Here is a 15,516-nt window from a genome sequence, read left to right on the forward strand (position 1 = left end):
AGAAGAAGAAGAAGAAGAAGAAGAAGAAGAAGAAGAAGAAGAAGAAGAAGCAGGACAAGTAGTAATGGCTGGAAGCTCATCATCATCATCATCATCATCATCATCATTATTTTTATTACAAAATCCAGCATATCAATCTCGTTTGATGTGTATTACTGTTTTTTGTGAATAAAATGCTGATGATGATGACGATGATCTTCCACCCATTATTTTTTGTCCTGCCCTATTAAATACCTAATATTTAATAGCTAAGGTATTAAAGAAAATCTAGGGAAAAGTACAAGATCCGAAGGCAGAACCTTTGTCTTTTTTTGTTGTTGTTGTTGACTCTGCTACATTTTCCTTCACTGACAGAGACATATTTTATTCCCTTCCCTCATCCCCTTCTTGGGGATGGAAACAAAAAAAGTCCAATTAATTATTGAAATTCCTCTTCTCGCATGCATATTTCAGGACCCATCACCCCAGATGCCCCGACCGCGAACGAGGAAATCAGGTACGAGGCGGCTTCCTTATTTCAAAAGACTTCAGCCGCACCTTTCATGGAGAACGCAAGCCGGAGGCACCCAAATGAACCAACTAGTTAGAGATGCGCGCAGAGTCGCCGGCTGCGAGTCATTCCGTATTCAGTTTTAATAAAGTCAGATCTCCTGCTGAGATTCCAGCCTTGCTGTGGTGCCCCCAACGCCCCACCTTTCCTTTCTCTTGCTCACTTTCTCTTTTGTAAGGTTTGACCTTGGGCAGGATAATATCCCCCTGCAAAGCTCAGGCGGTATGAAATCATTTGCCTGGGCCGTCTCCCTCCCTCTTCTTCTGCCTCTCGTTGTCAATCTTCGTCTAAGGTAGGGAGGGAAAAAGCCTGTGCCAATTTATATCCTTGGGACAAATTATATAATTAATATAATGCAAATATAGTTACTTTAATGCAAATATAATGCTAATATTTTCTACTATTAATATAATTTTCTTTGATTTTCTTCTGTATTTACTATCGTGTTTTCTTTTTTAAAAGAGGAAAATTAATAAACATATTTTTTAAAAAGAAAAGAGAAAAAAGAGGGCTGCTAAAACTATTAAGACCAGAATTGAGGAATATCTTTTGCTATGCATGCTGCAAAGTACAAAAATAAAAAATAAAGGAAAGAAATAAATTAAGAAGTGGAAAACATGAATAGGTGGTTTTGTATTGCCTAGGGAGGTAATCAAGGAGTACCGTAATAATAATAATAATAATAATAATAATAATAATAATAATAATAATAATAATAATAATAATTAGAAGTACTAATACTGGTGGCACAAGAACAGGCCATTAGAACAAATGCTGTCAAAGCCAGAATTGAAAAATCAACAGACGATCCAAAGTGCAGACTCTGTAAAGAAACAGATGAAACAATCGATCACATACTCAGCTGCTGCAAAAAGATCGCACAGACTGACTACAAGCATAGACATGATGCTGTGGCACAGATGATCCACTGGAACTTGTGCCGGAACTACCATTTACCAGTGGCAAAGAACTGGTAGGATCATAAGCCCGAAAAAGTGGTTGAAAATGAGCAAGCAAAACTACTGTGGGACTTCCGATTTCAGACTGACCGAATTCTGAAGCATAACACACCAGACATTGTGATCATGGAGAAAAAGAAAGTATGGATCATCGACATCGACATCCCAGGAGACAGCAGAATTGAGGAGAAGCAGCTAGAGAAATTAGTGAAATACAAAGATCTAAAAATCGAGCTGCAACGACTCTGGCATAAGCCCGTGAAAGTGGTCCCAGTGGTACTTGGCACGCTGGGCGCAGTACCAAAGGATCTCAGCAGACATTTGAAAACCATTGGAATTGACAAAATCTCCATCTGTCAATTGAAAAAGGCCGCTTTACTGGGATCGGCAAACATAATTTGCCGCTACATCACACAGTCCTAGGTGCTTGGGAAGCGCCCGACTGGTGATGAAATACGAAATCCAGCATAGTGATCTCGTTTGCTGTGTTGTACTGACATAATGATGATGATGATGATGATGATGATGATGATGATGATAATAATAATAATAATAATAATAATAATAATAATAATAATAATAATAATACTCTAAACCACATGTTAGATGGTACATAATCAACTTTAAACGCCCTTTCAATGGGATGGTGGACTCAGCCTTCCATCCTTCCAAGGTGGGTAAAATGAGGACCCAGATTGTTGGGGCGGCATACAAATCTAATAAATAAATAAATAAATAAGTAAGTAAGTAAGTAAGTAAGTAAGTAAGTAAGTAAGTAAGTACGGTAAGTAAGTAAGTAAGTAAGTAAGTAAGTAAACAAACAAACAAACAAACAAACAAATAAATAAATAAATATGTTGACTCTCTGTAAACTGCCTAGAGAGGGCTGCAAAGCAATGTGAAGCGGTATATAAGTCTAAATGCTATTGTTTTTGCTACTGTTATTGCTATTGCTACTCTACTCCACTCCACTCTACTCTATTCTAAACCACCAGATAGATGGCACATAATCACCTTTAAACACTCTTTCAATGGGAAGGTGGACTATATAGAAGTTTGGCCTGATCCTGCACAACTTTTCTTATGTTCTTACTTTTATTTCAGATAACATTACCTTCACACTTAGACAGAACCGCAAGAACTTCTTAGAAGACGGGGCTTTTAAGATAGCCAGACACTGAAACAGAACTTTGGATTAGACAAATCCTCAATTTTGATTCAGGCAAGCTCTTCTTTAGTAAGGTGAATACAGTGATACCTCGTCTTACAAACCCCTCGTCATACAAACTTTTCAAGATACAAACCTGGAGTTTAAGATTTTTTTGCCTCTTCTTCCAAACTATTTTCACCTTACAAACCCAAGCCGCCGTCACTGGGATGCCCCACCTCCGGACTTCTGTTGCTAGCGAAGCACCCATTTTTGCACTGCTGGGTTTCCTCTGAGGCTCCCTTCCTTGGGAAAAACCACCTCCGGACTTTCGTGTTTTTGTGATGCTGCAGCACAAAAACTAGCGCTTCGCTGGCAACCGAAGTCCGGAGGTGGGATTTCCCAGCGAGGGGAGCCTGAGCAAAATTGCAGTATCACAAACACACGGAAGTTCGGAGGTGTGATTTCAAGGACTTCTGTGTTTTTGCGATGCTGCTATTTCTATGAGGCTCCCCTCACTAGGAAACCCTACCTCCGGACTTCCATTGCCAGCGAAGCACCTGTTTTTGCGATGCTGGTATTCCCCTGCTGGTATTCCCCTGCAGCATCACAAAAACACGGAAGTCCAGAGATGGGGTTTCCCATGGAGGGGAACCTCAGGGGAATCCCAACAGCGCAAAAATGGGCGCTTTGGCTGGCAAAAGGAGTGAGTTTTGGGCTTGCATGTATTAATCGCTTTTCCATTTATTCCTATGGGAAACACTGTTTTGTCTTACAAACTTTTCACCTTACAAACCTCTTACAAACCAATTAAGTTTGTAAGACAAGGTATCACTGTATATGTTTTATAGCAGCCATTGGGGTGGGGGTGATGGGTTGAGTTTTCTCCCTGGCACTTTCACTTTCCACATTGTTTCCAGACCAAACAAAGTTATTTTTTTTAAAAAGACTTTGAAACTATGACAGTAACTGTATTTTTATTTGCTCTAATCTGTGGCTGTTTTATTTCCTGCTGATCCGACAGTTTAGTTTTATGATGGCTTGCATTATGAATGCTTAATTCATTGCATCGGGGCCACATGGAGAGCACAGCTGAGCAGGAGGAAGGATTGGGACTGGGGAAAATATACCTGCCCACCAAGAGCTACATCCCAGCAAAGAGCTGAATGTTGCTGGCGCCACCTGGTGGTGGGAATTCAACAACAGTGCAAGGGAATCTCATGAGCAAATTTCTTGCAATCCCCCCTTGGTGAATATGCTCCATTTTTCTGGCTCCCTCAATAAACCTCTTCTTTGGTGACTTAAAAAAATAAGGAGGAATTTCTCAAAAAACAAAGGCTTATTAATGGGCAGTACTAAAGGCACTTCTAAAAGTTCTTCTTATGACAACCCGCCATTCATTTTTATTCCTTAAAAAAAAATCTTTCCAATGGGTTGAACGCATGGTTTTGGCTTATGGTTTTGCTCAAGAATTTTCAGCTTAACTCTGGAAGCATCCAAAATTCTCAACTGTGCAGAATAGCAGCCATAGAATTTGGACTTGGAAGTATGGCGGTTCTGTGATAAATTTTCTTCATTGGATAGAATAGAATAACAGAGTTGGAAGGGACCTTGGAGGTCTTCTAGTCCAACCCACTGCTTAGGCAGGAAACTCTAAACCACTTTAGACAAATGATTATCCAACCATTTCTTTAAAATTTCCAGTGTTGGAGCATTCATGAGGAGGAGATGCTTGGAACAAACCTCCAGTAGACGTGGTTGGTAAATCCACAGTAACTGAATTTAAACAACCCTGGGATGAACATATATGCATCCTAAGATAAAACACAGGAAATACAGTGTTCCCTCGATTTTTGTGGGTTCGAACTTCGCGAAAAGTCTATACCACGGTTTTTCAAAAATATTAATTAAAAAATACTTCGCAGATTTTTTCCCTGTACCATGGTTTTTCCTGCCCGATATTTTTTTAATAAACTTTAATAAATAAACATGGTGAGTAATAATCCAAATGGTTTCTAAGGGAATGGGAAATTATAATTTAGGGGTTTAAAGTGTTAAGGGAAGGCTTGTGACACTGTTCATAGCCAAAAATAGTGTATTTACTTCCTCATCTCTACTTCGCGGAAATTCGACTTTCGCGGGCGGTCTCGGAACGCATCCCCCACAAAAATCGAGGGAACACTGTAGTATAAGGGCAGACTAGATGGACCATGAGGATTTTTTCTGCCGTCAATCTTCTATGTTTCTATGTTTCATAACTCCTGGAGACAAGTTGTGCCACTGACAAAACTGCAGAGGTTTTAAAAACATCACAAACTATTCTCCTGATCATCCAGCCTCATGATTGTCCAGAAGCTTTCTGTTGATGCTAGCATGTCATTAGAAGGTATGGTGGGCATGTTTTGGAGCCATTTTTAAAAAATGGACAATTTTTGGACCCATTCTCTGCTTCAACCTCTTCTAGCTTTTCAAAACAGCCTAAAAATATGCTGCTGAAATTCTGTCATTTGGCCATTATTTCCACTTAGTGATCTGAGGATGTAGAGGCCCATTATCCATAGGTCACTCATAAATAATCCCTCCCTCCAACACACACACAAAACAAATATCTGCAATTATACAGCTGAAATTTTGCAATTTTGTGTAGGAGAAGGAGTGGCAGAACCTGGGGGTGGAGTTAAAAGATGGATCAGCCAAGAATCCCTACGAAATCACAAACGAAGCCCAACCTCTCTTGAATTTTTTTAACCCTTATTTAACCCCAAGCATATGTCAACCATGAGTTGGGAAGATTCTTGTGTGTAGGCACAATTAGCAATAAATCAAATTTAACTGGGCCTTCAGGTGTGGACCTGATCTTTCATGTCTAACAGTTTTGCTACTGAATTTCAAACAGTCATCATCATCTTTTTTTAAGGATTCCATAATCCCTTGCGGGGTGGAGTCTGGGCAACTATGAAATATGAAAGTATAATTTATGATGGGATGAATGTGGATGACTGCTTTTTAGAACTGGGGTTTTAGATTACATTTTAAGTTCAAATTTCTTATAAGAGCCGGGGTGGCGCAGCAAGTAGAGTGCTGTACTGCAGGCCACTGAACCTGACTGTAAATCTGTAGGTCAGCGGTTCAAATCTCATCACCGGCTCAAGATTGACTCATCCTTCCATCCATCCGAGGTGCGTAAAATGAGGACCCGGATTGTGGGGGCTGGCTCTGTTAAAAAGTGCTATTGCTAACATGTTGTAAGCCGCCTTGAGTCTAAGGAGAAGGGCGACATAAAAATTGAATGAATGAATGAATGAATGAATGAATCAATCAATCAATCAATCAATCAATCAATAAATAAATAAATATGTTCCATTTTTGTGAGCCGCTCTGAGTCTACGGAGAAGGGCGGAATAGAAATCTAAATAATAAATAAATAACCTGAATGGAGCTGAGTGTTTAAATGGCCCGATGCCTTTCCTCTCACCAGTGCGGAGTTATATTCAGCAGATATATTCTCAACCTGCCCAGAGAGAGAAATCTCTGCTTCTACCTAGGATTGAATTTACAGCCTTCTACCTTTGAGGCATGAGCTTCACCACTAGTCCACCTCATTGCTCCCCACTGAATTTCAAACTGTGCAAACTGAAAATATGCAAGAACCACAAACAGTGGAATCTTCTTCTTTCCCGGCCCTCTGGAATCAGCTCCCCCCAGAGATTTGCACTGCCTCCATCCTCCTCGCCTTCCGTAAAAGTTTAAAGACCTACCTGTGCTGCCAGGCATGGGGCCATTAGACCCTAGCCCCCCTGGCCGATGAGTGCAGTATGTCTTGCGGAGTGAATGGGAATGAATGATTTTATATGTTATTAGAGTTTTTAAAGTTTTTTAGCTATATTAATTGGATTTTTTAGATATGCATATTGTTTTTGTTGAATCCTATGTAAATAGTTGGTTCCATGAAAAAACGCTGTCTGTGCTGAAACAGGAAGTTGCGCCTGATTGGCTCAGACGCTGTCTGCTCTCTTTTGGCAGGAGCCGCAAATGTATAAAAGAGCGGCTACTCTCCAGGTTAAGCCAGACGTGTTCCCACTGATTGTCACTTCCCTTTTAAGAGCTGAATAAAGGAACCGTCTTTACTTAAGCCTTTGTCTCTGGACTTTTCACTGGCGACGACGGACGGAAGAACCACGCGTGCAAGATGAACAACCTTCAAATCGGCCGGGCTCCTGAGTTCTTCGATCCGGAGAAATCCTCCTGGGACGCCTACATGGCCAAGTTCGAGATCTTCCTCGAAGCTGCCGGAATAAGGGACGCCGACGCCGAACGAAAGCGGGCAATTTTCCTGAATTACTGTGGCCCAGAGATATTCGACCTCGCCCAGACTCTCACCGATCCGCTGCCAGCCAAATCCGTCGCTTGGGACGTCCTGCAAACCAAGCTCGCGAGCCATTTCAAGCCTACGAAACCAGCCGTCGTTTTCCGGCACCAGTTTTCAAGAATGGCCCAGCTCGAATACGAATCCATTAACCAGTTCGCTACGCGTCTTCGAACGGTGCTTTCAAAATGTAAGTTTGATAGCCCGGAAGCTCGCCTCACTGATGCCCTAATCTTCGGCATGAGAAATGCCATGGTCTGAAACAAGCTCCTCACCGAAGACGAGCCGTCTCTCCAGGCAGTAATCAAACTGGCACAAACCGCAGAGGTCGCCGACGCTGCTGCCAAAGAGCTGAAGGAGCATGACAAGCAGGAAGTCGTCGCCAAGATCGACTCCACGTTTTCCCGCGCAGAGGCCCCAGACAACCTCAGCCCACCAGCCCTCAACGAGGACAGATGTTTTCTGCTGCAACAGGACCAGCCGAGACAACCCAGATACCCTCGCCCCGTCGCCCCCTGCTCCGGCTGCCGAGGAAACCATCCGCGCCAACGCTGCCCTTTCCGGGACGCCATTTGCCGCCACTGCAACCGACGCGGCCATATCGCCAAAGCCTGCAGAGCACCCTTGCCTGAGGAACCTTTCTCCACTCCTCGTCCTCCTCGGTTCCAGACCCAAACACCTCAACTGCGCGAAAACCGGTTTCCTCGGTTTTCCGGCCGCAAGAACTACTCAACCGCTAACCGCGACTACTCAAGAGGTAACAATCAATTTTCTGTAAATAGCACGGCAACAAAAAATGGGGGCAAGATTGTAATCTCACTGCTCCTAAACAACAAGCCATGCACTATGGAACTTGACACGGGGTCTAAATTCACCATTATGCCATGGGAAAAGCTTATAATGTACATGCCTAGCCTCTCAAAGTCTGACCTTTTACAAACCTCATTGGTAATTAGAGATTTTCAAGGAGGAATAATACCTGTTCTAGGCCAAGTGAATGTACCTATTATGTTTAAAACTGTTAAATGTACCCTTCCTATGATTGTTGTTGCAGGGGCTAGACACTCTCTCCTGGGTTTGGCTTGGATGGAACCATTGGGAATTGAAATTTCTGGTATTTGTACTGTTAACTCTGATAGCATTCCAAATTTCTTACAGGAATTCCCAGAGGTGTTTAGCCCCACCTTGGGATCGTATAAAGGGCCCCCTATCTCCTTTTCTATTGACCCCAAGGTTCCTCCTGTCCGGCTCAAACCACGCAGGGTACCCCTCCCGCTCCTTCCCAAGCTTGACCTACAGCTAGACAAGCTCATAAGCCAGGGCATTTTAGTTCCTGTAGAGCAGGGGCCGTGGGAAACACCCATAGTCACGCCTCTTAAACCGGATGGCTCTTTGAGGGTTTGCGCTGACTATAAGTCAACACTCAACAAAGCCCTCCAACATCACCCTTACCCCATTCCAGTGGTACAACAGCTCCTTCACTCCCTGGGGAAGGGAAAGTGTTCGCAAAAATCGATTTAGCCCAAGCTTACCAGCAACTCCCTGTCGATGAACCGACAGCACTCGCACAAACAATTGTCACCCATGGCTGTCCTGACATCTTAGTGTCAGACAATGGGCCCCAATTGACAGCCAGGCAATTTGAATTATTTTTAGATAACTTGGGGATCAGACATGCTCTCATCTCGCCTTACTCGCCCTGGGCTAACGGGTTGGCAGAACGGTACGTTCGGGTTGCAAAAGAAGCATTGCGCAGGTCAGGCCCTGGAGATGTACAACAGCATCTGGACCAATTTTTGTTAACACAACATATTACACCAAATTCCCACACACACATAAGTCCTGCTGAAATACTAATGGGAAGGAAACTTAGATCCCCACTGGATAGATTACACCCAAGGTATTGTACTCATAATCCTATGTATGTAAATCCTGAAAGACAATTGTACTTGGGTCAAAGTATTTTTGCAAAGAATTTTGATGGGGGTTTGAATTGCATGAAGGGAACAATTGTACAACAAACTGCTCCTAAAACATATATTGTAAAATTGGAAGATGGTCGAATGTGGAAGCGGCACATTGACCATGTACGAAAGCGCATTGAAACCTCCCCTGAGCAAACCGCTAAAACAGACTCTTCCACTCTAATAGACTGTAACGCGCAACCCGCTTTAATGGACATTCAAATGGACTTACCGAGCCAGGAAAGGTCCTCCAGCGACGCCGAACCATCTTCGTCCTCAGAGGTCGGTGTTGTGCCTGCCCACTCGACTCAGCGGGCCGGAGCCCAAACTCGGCCCCAGCCGCACTGGGGAGGTACAGGTGAACCAACCTCCACCGTTGGAAGCGAGGACTCAAATGATCTGCGCAGGTCGGAGAGAACCCTGCGTAGACCGAGCAGATTGGAGGATTTCGTCACATGGCTTACTTGATTGATGTATTCTTGACTAAGGAGGGAGGGGTGTTGAATCCTATGTAAATAGTTGGTTCCATGAAAAAACGCTGTCTGTGCTGAAACAGGAAGTCGTGCCTGATTGGCTCAGACGCTGGCTGCTCTCTTTTGGCGGGAGCCGCAAATGTATAAAAGAGCGGCTACTCTCCAGGTTAAGCCAGACGTGTTCCCGCTGATTGTCACTTCCCTTTTAAGAGCTGAATAAAGGAACCGTCTTTACTTAAGCCTTTGTCTCTGGACTTTTCAGTTTTGATATGTTGTGAGCCTTCCCGAGTCCTCGGAGAGGGATAGCATACAAATCCAATCAATCAATCAAGTCTCCTCTCTCCCCACTCAATCCAGCAGGAAGATATGTCTTCTCAGTGGCAGCCCCTCTCTTTTGGAATGACCTTGCAGACCATTCAAAAGACAGTTAAGCTCTAGGGTTTTTTTTCTTTATTATATGGCATAATAAAGGGACGTGGTGGCTCATTGGCTAAGAGGCTGAGCTTGTTGATTAAAAGGTTGGCAGTTTGGCGGTTCGAATCCCTAGTGCTGCGTAATGGAGTGAGCTCCTGCTACTTGCCCCAGCTTCTGCCAACCTAGCAGTTCAAAAGCACGTAAAAAATGCAAGTAGAAAAATAGGGACCGCTTTGGTGGGAAGGTAACAGTGTTCCGTGTGCCTATGACGTTTAGTCATGCCGGCCACAGGACCACCGAGACCTCTTCAGACAGTGCTGGCTCTTCAGCTTAGAAACGGAGATGAGTACCGCCCCCTAGAGTTGGGAACGACTAGCACATATGTGCGAGGAAACTTTTACCTTTATGTCGTAATATCTTTTAATGTGGGTTGCCATTTAATTGTTTTAGTCTGCTTCAGTTGGTGTGTGTTTCTTTTTTTCTCTCTCTTTTGTACAGTGGTACCTCTGCTTATGAACTTAATTCGTTCCATGACCAGGTTCTTAAGTAGAAAAGTTTGTAAGAATAAGCAATTTTTCCCATAGGAATCAATGTAAATGCAAATAAGGCATGCGATTGGGGAAACCACAGGGAGGGTGGAGGTCCTGTTTCCTCTGCGGAGATTTCTAAAAAGGCCCCACAGAGGCTTCTCCCTGCCTTTTTCAGCCGTTTCCTCCCAGGAGATTCCTAGAGAGGCTCCACAGAGACTTCTCCCTGCCTTTTCCAGTTACATTTTTGGAGGCTCGCATTTATATATCATTTATATATCACCCATTTCCTCCTATGTTGACTGTACGACTGTAACTTGTTGCTTATATCCTAAGATTTTTATTAATATTGCTTCTTCATTGCTTATTTGACCCCTATGACAATCATTAAGTGTTGTACCACATGATTCTTGACAAATGTATACAGTAGTCCCGCGCTATACCGCGCTTCACCTACTGCGGCTTCACTTCATCGCGGGTTTCTGAGGAAGTCGATCGGCAGATTTAAACAGCCCGCCGAACTCAATTGGCAGGTTTTAAATATATATATATATATATATATATATATATATATATATATATATATATATATCTAAAATTGTAAATACTGTATTTAAATACTGTATCTAAAATAAATACTGTGTGGGAAGGGTTTATAAACACTTAAAACAATGAAAACTTACCAAACAATTACAATATAAATACTTAAATAAGTACTATCAGTCGATAAATTCCCCATCGCAGATTTCACCTATCGCGGCCAGGTCTGGAACGTAACACCAGCGATAGGTGAGGGACTACTGTATTTTATTTTATGTACGCTGAGAGCATATGCACCAAGACAAATTCCTTGTGTGTCCAATCACACTTGGCCAATAAAATTCTATTCTATTCTATTATAAGTGGAAAATGGTTCTTGAGAAGAAGCAAAAAAATCTTGAACACCCGGTTCTTATCTAGAAAAGTTCTTAAGTAGAGGCGTTTGTAGGTAGAGGTACCACTGTATTTTTGTTTAATGATTTTGAACACTATCCATCTTGTTGTTGAGCTGGGTGGCCACATAGATGTTGAAAATCCATTAATGAATCATTCGATCTTTGATCCGTGGAATATGGAGAACAGCAACAGGAAGAGGCACTGCCTACTTCCTTCTCTTTCTAAGCTTAGGCATATAAAGTTGAAGAGTACCATCTTGAATTTGTTGGGCTAGGAATGTTTGCAATATATCCATTTCCCATTTTCAGCCCTCAAAAATATGAACTCTTCTGACGTGCCCTGAATTTTTTCTGGGATGGTTATAATTGGAAACAAAACTAGCTGTTCATATTTGTGGAAAAAATGAAAAAGATTTTCTGGTGGGTTAAAATGTATGTTTTAAATTCCTGCTTTTAATTAACTTACTATCAATAAATTGATTATTAGCATCATGCTCTCAGGTTCCTTTTGATGTTGCTTGTCAAATGCACCGTGCATTTGATCATTTGAGTATGTTAAAAGGTATGTTGGGAATACATGCAACAATTTTGATTTATTTTATTTTTTGGGGGGTGGGGGGTTAGAGAAAGCAACCATGAAAGAGCTTCTATGCCTCTGACCATATTCCACATCAATTTGTTTAAAGGAGATCAAACGGAACACAACTCATTGGCCAAGTGTTTACTGAAAACTGAGCGGTTGAGCTGAATGTATTTAATTCAAAAGCGCTGGATTTGACCTTCAACCACCTTAATAGCATGGAAACAAGTTGTCTCTTCCCATTTGGATCATCTTTGAGGGATATGCTCAGGTTGGCTCCAAATAAAGAAGGATCTTTTCTACGAGAGCAAGCAGAGAGAGATTTGCGGACATCCATTTAAACACAAGGGTAGGCTTCAAAAACTTTAGCAATTCTCTGTCCACTTGCTGGGTGAGTGTGTCCATGGTGGTCTTGGCCTATTCAAAATCATGCACCATGACATGGGAGGGGAGGCATTGATTGTCCTCCCTGGGCTCCAGAGGCCTTCCTTGAGCCTCCAGGTGGGCAAACATAACCTCCCCAGGCTCTGGAAGCTCTCTGGAGGCCAGAAATGGGCCATTTCCAGTTTTTCCAAACTTCTGGTAGACTTGTTTCTTATCTACTTACTTGCATTCAAAATGGGCCATGTTCAGTAGCAGGTTGCTACCACATAGGATGCCACACCTGTAGCAAAAATTGAGCTGCATGTGCAGGTTCATAGAAACATAGAAACATAGAAGATTGATGGCAGAAAAAGACCTCATGGTCCATCTAGTCTGCCCTTGTACTATTTCCTGTATTTTATCTTAGGATGGATGGAAATATTATAAGGGCAGACTAGATGGACCAGGAGGTCTTTTTCTGCAGTAAATCTACTATCTTTCTATGTTTCTAAACAAGGCAAGGTCAGTTTATCCCAATCTTCAGGTTAGGATGGGACATGGGGCTACCTTTGAAAAGTGTTCGGAAACTTCAGATCGTGCAGAATGCAGCTGCGAGAGCAATCATGGGCTTTCCCAAATATGCCCACGTTACACCAACACTCCGCAGTCTGCATTGGTTGCCGATCAGTTTCCGGTCACAATTCAAAGTGTTGGTTATGACCTATAAAGCCCTTCATGGCACCGGACCAGATTATCTCAGGGACCGCCTTCTGCTGCACGAATCCCAGCGACCAGTTAGGTCCCACAGAGTGGGCCTTCTCCGGGTCCTGTCAACTAAACAATGTTGTTTGGCGGGACCCAGTGGAAGAGCCGGGAAGAGCCTTCTCTGTGGCAGCCCTGGCCCTCTGGAACCAACTGCCCCCAGAGATTAGAATTACCATCACCCTCCTTGCCTTTCGTAAGCTTCTTAAAACCCACCTCTGCCGCCAGGCATGGGGAACTGAGATATTCTTTCCCCCTAGGCCTTTACAATTTTATGCATGGTATGTTTGCGTGTATGTTTGGTTTTATAATAAGGGTTTTTTAGTTCTTTTACTATTGGATTGTTACATGCTGTTTTTATTACTGTTGTTAGCCGCCCCGAGTCTACGGAGAGGGGCGGCATACAAATCCAATAAATAAATAAATATTGAATGTTTATTTGTAAGATGATGACGATGATGATGATTATATATCAACTTCTTGGGGTGGTGCTTTTTGGCCCAGCTTAGTCCTCTCACCCCAAAACTATCTTTTCAAACCATGGAAAAGTAATTTGCTGAGTAATCCAACACACAAGCACACATTTAGTACTAAGTGCCAAAGCCCACTGCAACAATATCGCCAAAAAGGCTTCTAGAGTTGTTAACCTGATCCTACGTAGCTTCTGCTCCGGCAATCTCACACTACCCACAAGAGCCTACAAAACTTTTGCCAGACCCATCCTTGAATACAGCTCATCTGTCTGGAACCCATACCACATCTTGGACATCAACACCCTTGAAAACGTCCAAAAATATTTCACCAGAAGAGCACTTCACTCCTCCACTTGAAACAGAATACCCTACGAAAATAGACTAACAATCCTGGGTCTAGAAAGCTTATAACTACGGCGCCTAAAACACGATTTAAGTATTGCCCACAAGATCATATGCTGCAACGTCCTACTGGTCAATGACTATTTCAACTTCAACCACAACACAAGAGCGCGCAACAGATTCAAACTTAATATTAACTGCTCCAAACTTGACTGTAAAAAATATGACTTTAACAATCGAGTTGTCGAAGCGTGGAACTCATTACTCAATAGTGTCAACCCCTAACCCCCAACATTTCTCCCTTAGACTATCCACGATTGACCTCTCCAGGTTCCTTAGAGGTCAGTAAGGGGCGTACATAAGTGCACCATTGTGCCTTCTGTCCCCTGTCCAATTATCTTTCCTTTATCTCATATATCATATATATTTTCTTCCTTTCATATATCTTCTCCTCTATTTTTTACATTTATCTTTATATACATTACTTCATGTCTATTCTCTTCCATATGTATTGTGTATTGGACAAATGAATAAATAAAAATAAATAAAATTTGCATACCTTATTCTTTTTAACCCAATCCCGCCAGCTCCATTGTCAGTATTTATTTTATTTTATTTTATTTTATTTTATTTTATTTTATTTTATTTTATTTTATTTTATTTTATTTTATTTTATTTTATTTTATTTTATTTTATTTTATTTTATTTTATTTTATTTTATTTTATTTTATTTTATTTTATTTTATTTTATTTTATTTTATTTTATTTTATTTTATTTTATTTTATTTTATTTTATTTTATTTTATTTTATTTTATTTTATTTTATTTTATTTTATTTTTTTGTTTGTTTTGTATGCCGCCCCTCTCTGAAGACTCGAGGCGGCTAACAACAATAAAGAAAACAATGTAACAAATCTAATATTAAAAAGTAATCTTAAAAAACCCAATTTAAGAGACCAATCATACAAACAAGCATACCATGTATAAATTCTATAAGCCTAGGGGGAAGGGAAAAAATTTCAATTCCCCCGTGCCTGACGACAGAAGTGGGTTTTAAGGAGCTTGCGAAAGGCAAGGAGGGTGGGGGCAACTCTGATATCTTGGGGGGTTGGTTCCAGAGGGTCGGGGCCCCCACAGAGAAGGCTCTTCTCCTGGGTCCCGCCAAATGACAGTATGCCAGGCACATCTCTTTCCCCAGCCACCCTCTTTTAAAATAATAATAATAATAATAATAATAATAATAATAATAATAATAATAATAATGAAACTCCAAACGGTGCCTCCAAAGAGTCTGTGCGCTGTCGCATGCCTTTGCATAAATATTCTCCTTTGCTTCTTTACCTCTGAAGGTTTTCCTCGTTTCCTACAGCAATGCTAAGGGTCAGAGGCCCAAAGGTGCTATTCCCTGACTGTAGCAAATACTGCCATGTGTTGTATGTTTGATGAATTAAAAGGATCCTGCCAACTTAATTATACTGTAACCCTTCAATAAAGGAAGGGCAGAGCTGATTAACTAGTGAATAATTGGGAACTGATTGATGGCTCTCTTCCTCACTGCTAAAGGCTGTATGTGTAATTATTTCGCCTGGGGGCCTAATTTTCCACTGTTCGCTCCTACTTTTGTCCTCAGTTGTAATTTATGGAGGGGGGGGGACCCCAAA

Source organism: Erythrolamprus reginae, chromosome 8, assembly GCF_031021105.1.
Source record: "Erythrolamprus reginae isolate rEryReg1 chromosome 8, rEryReg1.hap1, whole genome shotgun sequence".
Taxonomy (NCBI): domain Eukaryota; kingdom Metazoa; phylum Chordata; class Lepidosauria; order Squamata; family Dipsadidae; genus Erythrolamprus; species Erythrolamprus reginae.